Source organism: Taudactylus pleione, unplaced genomic scaffold, assembly GCF_031769625.1.
Source record: "Taudactylus pleione unplaced genomic scaffold, aTauple2 ptg000707l, whole genome shotgun sequence".
Taxonomy (NCBI): domain Eukaryota; kingdom Metazoa; phylum Chordata; class Amphibia; order Anura; family Myobatrachidae; genus Taudactylus; species Taudactylus pleione.
This window is the reverse complement of record NW_028285109.1, coordinates 11,486,044-11,498,089: the sequence shown is the minus strand read 5'-3', so window position 1 is coordinate 11,498,089 and position 12,046 is coordinate 11,486,044.

Sequence of the window (12,046 nt, the reverse complement as noted above, 5' to 3'; positions counted from 1 at the left end):
AGATGCACTATATTAGGCAATATCTCCATTAGACATGATACTTTAAGAATCCATTTAAAAGATTAAATAAATATTATCTAATTTGTATTAGGTGGATTGGGATATATCTATATAGCAAATAAAAATAAAAGAGGCATGGATTTATCATATTTGACTATCATATTTTGCTATACTGTTGCAATTGTGTTCAATTATAGCATTTATTTTACAACTCATATAGCCATATTATTTATAAAACATCTTACAACTCTTTTATTTAACTGGAACCTTGTGACCAGCTTTTTCTTTTGACTGCATCCAAATACTTGGTAACATTTACTAACTGTCAGTTATATAACATCCGATAGAGGAGGGAAAAGGTTCTGTCTACTCACAGTAATATTTAATAAAGTTCAAAATATTCAAAATAATATTTGCATGGGCTTTTTTCTTTAACGGAGAGGAATCAGTACATTTTAATTTAACTATGCATATGGCAATTATAGAAATGGGGAAAGGGGGTTGTTGTTTGTTTAACAGCATCCACCTATCCACAAGCTGTCATGTCCTTGGGTTTCTCATCAGAGTTTGCTGCCAGATCTCTATAGTTATGCTGTAACACAATTTCTTGAGTTGCCTCAACATCTGAGGAACATCTCAAATGGAAGATGAACTCCATGGGTGGTATTCAATTGTTTTCGTGGTCCGGATCTCCCATCTAATGTGACGGGAGATCACAGGAAGCTATTCAAATGTTACTGCTTTTCGTGCTGATTGCACCCAAAGTGGTAGGGTTTAGCTGCGTAATGCGGCTACCCCCTGACCAAAGTGCTGGGCGTGATCGCGAAAAGTGCTTTTTGGGGTCCAAACATGCCACTTTTCGTCCATTTCAGCTCGCACCCCCCTGGGGCTGTGAACTTAAATGGAGCACTGGCAGCTGATCGCGCCTGACAGAAGCAACAATTGAACAGCTCCTGTCGGGCGCGAAGGGGGCTGGAAACAATTGAATTCCGCCCCATTTGTCTGTTGAAAGTATGGTTAGCATCAGCTAATACACATGAGTTCTCTTGCTCTGTTGATACACCATGGGGCATGTCCAATTAGCCACAGGGTTTACCCTGTGACTAATTATCGGCTCGAATCTATTCAAATAGTTCCTGTATCCCCCGTACGTTAAGCCCTGAGGGTGCACTTTTCCTCACAGCCTCAGGAACTGCAAGGAACAGTCTGTGTCAAAATGCACGCATTTAACGCAGATTCTATGGCTTAGCGCACGTGGAAATTGCAGATTAATTGAATAGCTCCGTGCCTAATTGAATATGCCTCCATAAACCTCTACATCTCCAACATCTGCCCCACTGGCGTCACTAGAAAGGTGAGGGGGTGCGGGCCGCACTGGGTGACACCAACCCGAGGGTGTGACACCAAAATAGCAGAGCTGCTCTGCTATTTTGGTGTCACCCTGTCGAATGGTGTCACCGTGAAGCCAGGACACGGAGAAAAGCAGGGAACAGACTGTGTGGGCTGCCCTAGTAGCTGCAAAAAGGCTGGGGAAGCCCACTATGTGCCGAGAACAGGGGACGGGAACACCCTCAAGATCGGCATACATAAGAGGGCGTGGCCTCGCTGTTTGAGGTCACGCCCATTTCCACGAAGCAATGCCCCCTTTCGAGAGTGCATGCGCCTACAGCGCACAAAAGAACACAATCCATCCACACCGGGTGTCACCCAGGTAAGTTACGCCTCTGCTCTGCACAAATGTGAAAGGCTCAGGTGCAATTCCGGTGATATAGCTGCTAGGTTTAAAGTGGCAATTAGTTTTAAAGTTCTACTGCTCTGGGACTCATTTCCTCTCCATTTGAGACTCCCTTCCAGTGTCCACAGAGGTCCTTAATACTCACCTCTTCATAAAAGTCTGTCAGCCCCCAACATAACTCATTACTCTAACCCTATGGTCTCTCGCCTACTCTCTTTCCCATTTCACACTCCTGGTTATGCCCCTCCCTTTAGACTGTAATTTAATCACAGACAGAGCCCTCTTACCTTGTTCACTACTCCATGTTCTCTCTAACCATGTCACCAGTGCGCCTCTGTATCCTTGTCTCCAAATCCCCACCAGCGACTCCTGTGCATCTGTCCACATGTTGGGTACTACAGGTCATAATGATTCTACCATTCCCTTCACTTCCTCCAATAACTGCACCCTGTGTCTGGTTGTATAATTAGTTATAGTTATCCTTTGTATTGATGTTCAATTGTATTGTCAACTCTGCATGGCGCAGCGGATACGGGGCCTGATTCAGACTCACTCGCAATCGCTATGCGCTCGCAAGCGGTTCGATGGCCGGGCAGTGTGCATGCGTCGCGTGCGCAAGCCCCGGAGCAAGAAAGAAATGCCGGACTTTTCAGCATCATCGGGAGTTTTGCCGGCAAAAACTTATCGCGCAAGTCTCCGCATATCCCCGTATTCAATTGCAAATGTGCGAAAACGGGACCCAGCGAAACTTAAATCGGCGAATAGTTCAGTCAGTTTTGGGGAAATCAGGCTGACACCCCCCTAAAGATGCTCTGACATGGGGGTTCACTATGGGAACCCCCGAATAGCCCTGCTAAAGGTATTTGGGTTTTTTAAATGGTCTCAATAGGCGCTATTTAGAGTCTATGGGCAAGTGGTAAAGAATACATTTTGCAACTTTTTTGGGGGGAAAATAAGTATTCCCATCAAATTTGGGGTACATGAAAATGGGTGCAAGCATATGTTGCTAAAGTCAAGCATTAAAAAGCACCAAAAACGCACCTGCAGCAAACACATGCAATCAAAAATACACCTCCCCCATACTTGCAGACCCCCCCCAAGGCTATTTCACTAGTCTTTTCATTTGTACCTTTGAATTTGTAGCAGACTCCCCCCAAGGCTATTTCGCTAGCTTTTGAATTTGTACCTTTGAATTTGTACCCCGACTTTGATTTTTTTCGCCCACTTTTTCAAAGTGTTTCTTTGGGGTGTCCTGTGGGGGGGGGGTTACGTTTTTTGATGCAGTTAGCGTTATGAGGGGTGTCCAAAGGGTGCAGGGTGGTTCCAGAAACAATGCACCCCAAAACTGCACTTTTTTTAGCCGTATATTCATAGGCAAAACTTTTTTGCCTATTACATTGCATTGCGTTATCACGCTGGCGAAAATAAGCTAAAATTGAATACGGGGAAAAGTGGAATCGACGAAAGTTACATCATCGCTGAAAAAGTATCGCCGAAACAGACTTTTCGCTTCTAATTGAATACGGCCCTAAAAAGCAAATAGTGACCGTAGACGTCTGTGACACTCAGCATGGGGAAAGGTCTTCCAAAGTTAAACGAGAACTTAGTTACACTGCTCATGAGAGTGTAAAATATCTAGTGATCAGGCCAGCCCATTACCCTCTCAATCTTTTGGCCCTAGCTAGCATGTTGTTTTCTGCATTATAGTGATATCAACGTATGTATACAGTTAAACACAATAATACCTTAATACTTTACATAAAGATCTCCCCTCTTCAGACCTCCTCATATACTATCATGTTACAGGAATCACATATAAACTGTACACTAGTATCTCTGTGCAGACATTGCTGGTGTAATGAATGGTTCCGACTGGTAGCACTAAGATTCCTGGTAATGAAACATGGAGCGCCAGACACATCATCGCTGTACACTGCAGAATAACTGGGTGTGACAGATGAAAGGATGCTCTTTGTGACCATCTACTGTTAATTGGCAACTGTAATGTATGTATGAAACGAAGGAAGCTTCTAATGAGAACGTCCTCTCATCATTAACATTTTGTGTGCTCTTCTGCATGTATGCTGCTGCTTTCACCTGGTTGTGTATAGCCCCTAACAGCGCACACCCTCATGTCACAAACCCCTAAGGTGCTCTCATATCTCGCAGCAGTGCTAACCCTCGCCTGCCTCATCCCTCGCTGATGCGCACCTATTGCATATCCAAAAGAATCTGTCACAACAGCGGTTCTGTCTCTTGGCTGATCTGTGGCTAGGTGGGAGAGATAACAATTCACTTATTTGTATATTCACAGAAGACTGTTGTTGAATCCCCACTATCATCCCTGCCATCACGATCCTGACAATATTAATGATCCACTATAAAGGTTTCTCTCAACTGTGATATGTGACAAACATACTAGTTTCAATGAGAAAGCTAGATAGTTAGGGACACTGCAGTGTCACATCCACACTTCAAGGCTTCGGTACATATTGAGAAGGGATCTCTGTGGTTTGACTGGGTAGAAAAGGCTATTTTTGTTATGTACTTTTTTTTTTTTTTTTTTTAAACTAAAAAAAATATATATATAAAGAAACAGAATGCCGGCAGGCGGCAGCAGTATTATGGATAATGGAAGACTTTTGCCTCAGGGCACAGGGCCTGCTTTGCCTATTCCAGCATAACTAGAATATTTATAATTCAAATACTTATCTTTAATAATTAAAATACCGAAGAATATTACAGACAAAAGACAGAGTATTTTGTGTATACACATCTAGTCAATGTGAATAGAATGCCCTCAAGTCGAGCTTCCTGGAAATATGTTTAAAGACAGAGACAGTGAAAATAAGTATTTTTGAAAATCTAAGCAAATAATTTTAGATTGACACCTTTTGTTTGTTAAAAAAAAAAATCTTTCTCCTAGTTTACAGTCCCCAACCTCTCCTATCCTAGGGATACATTAATAACTAGCATGAAACATTAGATATATAATTACTCGCTTTTCTATGATGGTTGTCATTGTTTGTTAACTTGAGCAGATATGTAAAGTTGCACAAACTTTGAATTGCTTCTCAGCCGCATATGAAGGCAACACTGCATCCCAAGCTACGTGTGATCTTGTGTCTACAAAGACACAAAGGGAGCCAGGTTCTCCCTTGGATGGAAAAGACACAGGTCTGAAAACGTACCCCTCTCTCTCTATGCTGATTTCATGACGCTGTCAATTAAAGAGCAGATGACAGTGAATGAGGGAAACTGACAAAATTTTTCGTATACAAAGAGAATTTAATTTAAAGGCTTATTACCGCAGTGCAAGCTGAAGTCCAGCAAATTAATGGTACTTCCTAGAGATGTGCGCCGACCCCCGTGTTTTGGTTTTGGATCTGGATCTCCCCTGGTTTTGGATCTGGATTGGTTTTGCCAAAACCTCACCTCCGTGTTTTGTTTTCGTGTTTTGGTTTTGGATCTGGATTTTTTTCTTGAAAAATAAAAAAAAAGCTAAAATCACATAAAATTGGCCTTTTTTTGTTCCTACAGTATTAATAACCTCAATAACATTTATTTCCACTCGTTTCCAGTCAATTTTGACCACCTCACAGCTCACAATATTGATTTGTTCATCTAGTTTAGGCCCAAAATTTGCACCAAGATAGCTGGCTGACTAAGCTAAGCTACAGCAGTGGGCGGCACAAACACATGGCAGTTCAACTTCAAAAATGGCACATCAGGAAACACTTTTATTATTCAAGAGAGGCCTGAGGGAGTTGGAGTATGTATGTAGTTGTAGGTAGGGCAGGGACAGGAAGGGTTGATTGCTAGTAAATTTAATTTTGTTTTTTGATTCCAAAGAAAATTTATGAGGGAGAAGAGGAGGAGGCATTTACAAAAAAATGTGATACAGTACATTTACATCAGTCCTTGCCACAGAATAATCCTTGAGCATGGCTGCTGCTGCTGGGAGTTGATTTTTTTCATCCCAGAAGGGGACCAGGAAGCATGCTTTCCAAAAATAAATAATTGACTTAAATAATGCTTTGCAAATCTTATATAAAGGCATTTCCCAACCTGTACAGGAACATAAAAAAAACATAGTTAGTTAGTGGCCTTCAAACTGCCGTTGTTCCCTCTGTCCACTTAACCATATGAGACATTGTGAACAAGCGGAACAGAGCAGCAAATACAACATTTCAGACTTAAGGTTTAAGTATTACGTTGTGTCTTTCTTGGAATTCTTTCTTGAGCGCCATGCCTGCTTGCTGGGAGTTGATTTTTTTCATCCCAGAAGGGGACCAGGAAGCGTGCTTTCCAAAAATAAATAAACAATTGACTTAAATAATCCTTTGCAAACCTTCTGTTCTGTAACGGAATTTCCCAACCTTTTCAGGGACATTAAAAAAAACAGAGTTAGTTAGTGGCCTTCAAATTGTCATTGTTCCCACTGTCCACTTCTTAGATATGTGAATGTGGGAATGTAGAAGGCCAAAAATTGGGTGACCACACATGGCTGATTGATCAACCATGGCGAATGGATTAGTGTCATAAGGAAGAGGAAGCTGCAAAGTGGGTGTCATGTTATGAGTTGGCCATATGGGGTATGTTGCTGTTAAGGGATCAGGCTGGTTATTATCAGTGGACACATTATTATAGTTGTTGTTATTTTGGGTTGCCATCTCCTGAAGGGTGTTTACCAACAGACAGAGACTACCTACCTATCAGCTCAGGCATAGACACTTCCTGAGGAACAGAGCTCTGTACTCTGGGGGGAAGCCAAATAGGTGGGAGCTCCTGTTCCAACATCTGAAGCTCTTATCTCTCCACATCATCTATTAAAGAAGAAAAAAAATGTCATTGGGGACATCTAGCTCCTCTTTCTGTACCCTGCTCATCCTTTTTGGACAGGAAGTCCAGGATGGATGGTTTGGAAGAAGAAGGCCTAGCAACGGATGGGGATGGTCATTATCAAGACCTGGTCCCCCCAGTGGTTGTAGTCTGGGAGGTATTGGTTGGCATGCAGGCAGCGGAATAACAAAGGCCTCCATGTTGTCTGTGCTTACTATTCCGTATTTCAGTTTGCTATTCAGGTAGGAATAAAGTTGGCTACAGAACACAGTGACAGAATCACTGGATACCTTAGTGCATTCAGGCCAAATACAATCCATGAATTCCAAGTCAGATTCCGGACAGATGAATCCTTTGCGTGTAATAATCTTTGGTAATTCCTGGCAAAGGTGGGTGTTGTAGCCAGACACTTTGAAGGCTGTAACTTTGAACTGCTTTATAGAAAACATGTGAATGAAACCTTTCCACACTGCAGAACATGATGGACAAATCCCTTGAAGTTCAGCACCTAGAGCATCTTTTTTCATGTTCTCTGAGGTCTCTCCTGACTTTTGTTTATGTTTTTGAACAGAACAGTTTTAGAATTTAGGATGTCTACTCTATAATGTTTGTTAATAAATATAGGCTTTAGTTTTTTAGAGCATATAACTCTATAAGCTATTAGGATAACATTTCTGCTATGTTTAAGATTTAAAAAAAACAACTTTTTGTAACCCAATAACCTTAAAAAAAAATGTTTTCATTGCAATATTCATGCAGCCCCTTGACAGACAGCAGCACAGCACCCCTGCGCAGCTACACCGATGACAGGTGTGGCTAACATGCACACAATAAAAATTGTTTATTTATTATTTTGGGCAGCAGCCCCTCGACAGACAGGAGCACAGCACCCCTGCGCACCTACGCCGATGACAGTGACAGCCAAGTGTGGCTGACACGCACACAAAAAAATTTTGACAAAAAAGACAATATATTTTTATTTTTTTTCATCTCCAGAACTTGGGCCCAGAGCACAGATTGATCACGACTGGAGTCGGGCAGCACTACCTTGCGTTGCCGACTTGCTAGATCTTGTGCGGCTATGCCTAACATGCACAGACACACAGACAATTATTAGAAATAAAAGACAATTGATTTAAATTTTTTATGCACCAGAACTTGGGCCCAGAGCACAGATTGATCATGACTGGAGTCGGGCAGCACTAGCTTGCATTGCCGACTTGCTAGATATTGTGCAGCTAAGCCTAACACGCACAGACACACAGATAATTATTAGAAAAAAAGACAATTGATTTTAATTATTTTTTGCTCCAGAACGAGCCCAGAGCACAGATTGATCACGATTGGAGTCGGGCAGCACTAGCTTGCAACTTGCGCTGCTGGCTGGATCTTGTGCGGTACTGCGGTTAAGCCTAACATGCACGCACACACACAGAGAAAAATATAAAAGACACTTTTATTGATTTTTTTTACTATATTTTTTTTTTTTTGAGTCCAGAACTTGGGACCAGATGGACACAGCACCAGCCCAGATGTATCTACAGTTCTGCACCAGCCCATATGGACACAGCAGACATGAAAAACACCAGCCCAGGACACAACAGACAGCACAGACAGCCCAGATGGATCAGCAACAGCCCAGATGGACACAGCAGACAGCACAGTGACAGCTGTCACAGGCACTAGCCCAGAATGGATCAGTAGTCACCAGCCCAGGACACAGCAGACAGCACCAGCACCTCTCCCAGCCCTACACTACCCACCCTCCCTGTTCAGTCTCCACAGCCGGAGTGAAAAGGCGTCCGTCACGTGGTCCCTTATATACTATATTGATCATAGAAACGAATGCTCGCGAGATTTCAGACTCTATCGTTTTGCCTTGGTTTCGAGATCAGAGTCAGGCGGGAAACTCCGATCCTGCTTGGATCCGACTCGATTCTGCTACATTCGGGTGGGTTCGGATCTCTGGAAACCGAACCTGCTCATCTCTAGTATCTCCCTTTTTTTCCTAGCGAGGACTGTCTTTGTTTACAAGCTGTTTATCTGTGTTTCCTGGACGGCTTCATTATTGCATTCTGATAACTATTCCTTCAACATCTGATTCTTTGTTTGTAATATTCCGCTTATAGTCCTAAACTATAAGAAAAAAGAAAAACTGACCATGTGGAAACTCACTATCCTTCCTTTCCAGTCACTCTGTACTCCTGCTGATTGGGCATACTAAGCATAGTACACTGTGACACAAATCACCTGTGCTTTCTCCTGCAGTCATTGCGTACTCCTGCTGATTGGGCATACTGAGTATTGTATACTGTGAGACAAATCACCTTTGCTTTCTCCTGCAGTCACTCTGTACTCCTGCTGATTGGGTATACTGAGCATAGTATACTGTGACACAAATCACCTGCGCTTTCTCCTGCAGTTACTCTGTACTCCTGCTGATTGGGTATACTGAGTATCAGGGGCGTAACTATACCTACAGGGGCCCCATAGCAAAATTTTTTATGGGCCCCCCTCTCAGCTCGCAGGCCCCCAATCTCGTCCCGCTCTTGCCCCCCCCCCTCGTCCCGGACTGAGGCCCCCCCGCACCCCGGCTTACCTGATCCATGGTCGCACTGTGCAGGGCAGACCCACCTTCCCTCCCGGTCAGCTCCATCTCACTGACTGATGTTGGGAGGAGATGGCCACACCTTCTCCCAGTATCAGCCAATGGGGAGAGCCAGAGCTGACTGGGAAGACGCGACCACGGAGCGGGGGGGCACGCAACCAAGGAGCAGGTAAGTGCAGTAGAGGGGAGTGAGGAGACTGATAGGGGAGTGAGGAGGGTGCGGAGGGAAGGGCAGCGGACAGCGGCCTGGCACCGTAGGTGCAGGGGGAAGGCCGGGCCCCGGGTTGGTCCGGGCACCATAGCAGCCGCACCCCCTGCTCCGACGGTAGTTACGCCACTGTTGATGGCAGATTGTGCATTGCTGAACTGTGGAAGAGAGGAGGGGTGTATGGTGGGTGGGAGGTGTGGTTGCAAATTGTATTTTCCTTTATCTCACCCCCACATCCCAGGAGCTCCTCTCGCAGATGCTACATTCGGAACATGCAGGGACAATGAATTCTAGATTTCTGAGTAGAATAAATGCACATTCTCATTTTCAATATTTTTTTAAATGGGTTTATGGATCTACATAAAAATGAATACAATTTTGTATTTGCAAAAATAGAGAGGTATTGCAGAAAGCTGGGATGAAAAGGTGTGAGGAATACAAGCATGAAGGGAAAAAGCAGAGGTGCCTTGCAGTAGATATTCGCCTTTACTGTATCCTAGTCCTACAATGCAATGTACAAACCTCCTGCAGGCTGCACATATCCTATTAAGGCAACCAATGTCCCTGGTATGCCTGTATACTGTGCTGCTTTTACATATGGCAACAGCTATTACCGCTGCTGACCGCAGGCCTGGACACCATAATCTGCAGTGAATATTCATTTCCTGCTGCAGATGGTGGTGTCCCGGCCCGGGGTCAGCAGCGGTAATAGCCGGGTGTTGTGAGGAGCACTTTCCGGACCCAGCCGCGTCTTGACCCAATAGACTAATGCGGCTGCGGCCTGCGGGTCAGCAGCGGTAATAGTCGGGGCCCCCAGGTGGTGTGTGGGGAGAGCGGTTGCCATGCTCTTACCTTCCCACGCGCGCGCACCGTCTCCTCTCCTTCCTGGACGTTACTCGCGAGATGATGACGTCATTGTCATTATCTTGCAAGTCTTCTAGCAGGCGGCTGCGGGCGGCTCACCATTCACTGCTGTACTGCTTCTCCTTGCCGGGCCCGCCTCCAGTGCGGTTAAAACCTACAGAGTGGCTGGCGCATAACTACAGAGGGTTTAAGGGGCCTGTCCACACCAGATTAAATAAACTTTAAGTTTGCTTGCACTCGGGCCCCCCCAGGCCGCGGGCCCCATAGCAACTGCACCCCCTGCACCCTCTGTAGTTATGCCAATGCTGAGTATAGTATACTGTGACACAAATCACCTGTGCTTTCTCCTGCAGTCACTCCGCACTCCTGCTGATTGGGTATACTGAGTATAGTATACTATGGGCTCTATTTATTAACATTATTTTTACTAAAATAAAGTGAAAAGGGGTGTTTTCACACCCTTTTCACATTATTTTAGTTTCCCCTAAAATTACTACAGGGCAATTGGAGTAGAATTCGTAAAATGCTACTCCAACCCCTAAGTATCAGTTATTTTTAGTAAGCAGATCACATTTCCCACAACTGTAATGGGAAATGTGATCCGACCAAAGTTACTAAAAATAAATTGTAAAACAATACCGGAGAAAGCCCTGTGATAATAACACCACCTGGAGGTGGCGTTATCCAGGGTCTCACCCGGTTATCGGACTCCTGCCCTGCTCTAACAGGGAGAGCAGAGCCCGGCGCCGGCCTCAGTAATCAGCTGTGTGGTCTAAACAGACCACACGCTGATACAGTGTAAAAAAAAGTAAAAAAAAAAATATTAACTTACCTGACTCCAGGGACCGGTGGTCGGGGCTCTGGTGATGACTCCCCTCCGGTCAGCTGGTCTCCCATGCTGCACTGCAGCCAGGTCAGCAGCTGACCGGGTCCCGGTGCAGTACGGGATATCACCTGACTGGAGGACATGGAAGACATCACCGGAGCCCAGATCATGCAGGTAAGTGTAATTAAGGGAGAGGGGGGGTCGCGGGAGGGGGAGTGGGGGTCACGGGAGAGTCCGCGATTGCAGGGGTGGGGCTTAACGACGGGGGCAGGGCTTAGTGCCGGGGGTAGCAGCTGTGGCCGGCCGGCACATGCGCGTGGCACTAGTCATGGTATTTTTTGGCAAAAATACCATGACTAGTGTGCGGATGGGATTCCCAGGGACAGAGCTTTCTCGCAAGCTCTGTCCCTGCAGGGGATTTGTAGTAAATCGCTGTGATATTGCCTGAATTCGCAATGCGAATTCAGTCAGTAATATCACACTACAATCTGTATTACAAATGCGGATTGTAGTAAATAGAGCCCTATGACACAAATCACCTGTGCTTTCTCCTGCAGTCACTCTGTACTCCTGCTGATTGGGCATACTGAGTATATAGTATACTGTGACACAAATCACCTGCGCTTTCTTCTGCAGTCACTCAGTACTCCTGCTGATTGGGTATACTGAGTATAGTAAACTGCATACTTGCTGACTAAGAGCTCCCTCCTGCCGGGAGGGACTATCGGGCTTCCAGAATGGGGGGCGTGTTGCAGCAACAGGGGGTGTATCCGGGCGATGATGCATCATTGGGGGTGGAGCATGGGCGTGCCAGCGTGAACGCGTCACCGTGGCCCTGCCCCCTCTTCACAATGCCGATATTAATAGCATTGTAAAGCAGGTGGCAGGGCCACAATGACGTAATTCAGTGCAAATCGTGTCACCGGCCCCCCTGCTGCCTTGGGTTTATAGTATACTGTAACC